Source organism: Saprolegnia diclina, assembly GCF_000281045.1.
Source record: "Saprolegnia diclina VS20 unplaced genomic scaffold supercont1.8, whole genome shotgun sequence".
Lineage (NCBI taxonomy): Eukaryota > Oomycota > Saprolegniomycetes > Saprolegniales > Saprolegniaceae > Saprolegnia > Saprolegnia diclina.
Genome location: NW_008246075.1, coordinates 84,994 through 85,664, shown reverse-complemented (window position 1 = coordinate 85,664; position 671 = coordinate 84,994).

Below are 671 nucleotides of genomic sequence, written 5' to 3'. Positions count from 1 at the left end.
AATGCTTGCAGCTTTCCCGTACCGGTACGGACATGTGCGACCATACGAAGCTGCGAACGTTCGACGACTGGCCCCATCCCGAGTCCCTCCAGCGCTTACCTCGCAGCACATCGTAGCTGCAACGGAGGCGCATTGTGCGAGGGGGCTCTAATACCGTATGTGGAAGAAGGCAAGACGTGCCGCAGCGAAGACTACTGCAAGTGGTACAGCTCGGAGACGTCGCAGTGCGAACCGCGCAAGATCAACTAATAGTTGTGCGTCGTTGTCAATAAGCCGATACATTCATATCGGAATGACTGCTCTGGAATGGTTGCGGTCGCCGAGTTGATGTAGACCACTTGGGTCGTCGTTGGCCTTGCGTCGGGATCTCGCTGCCTGTGCCGTTCAGCCGGCACTGCGAGTAGTAGTCGCTCTCGCGCACCCTGTGGGCACGACGGAAGCAGTGCTCGATCATACAGGCAGGCTAGAATAGCGTTGGATCCTATGGAGCTCTGGCGTCGTACAGCGTAGGGTGGGACAGCCTATTTGCACGTTGATCAAGGTGTCGGCTGCGTGAGCTGGCTTCCTGCAGAGCAGCTTAATCAATGTACCAGCACTAGACGGTGCGGTGAGCCGGTGAGCCGCCCGGTCGTTGCAACAGCAAGAGGACGTGAACAAGCTGGGCTGCTTGG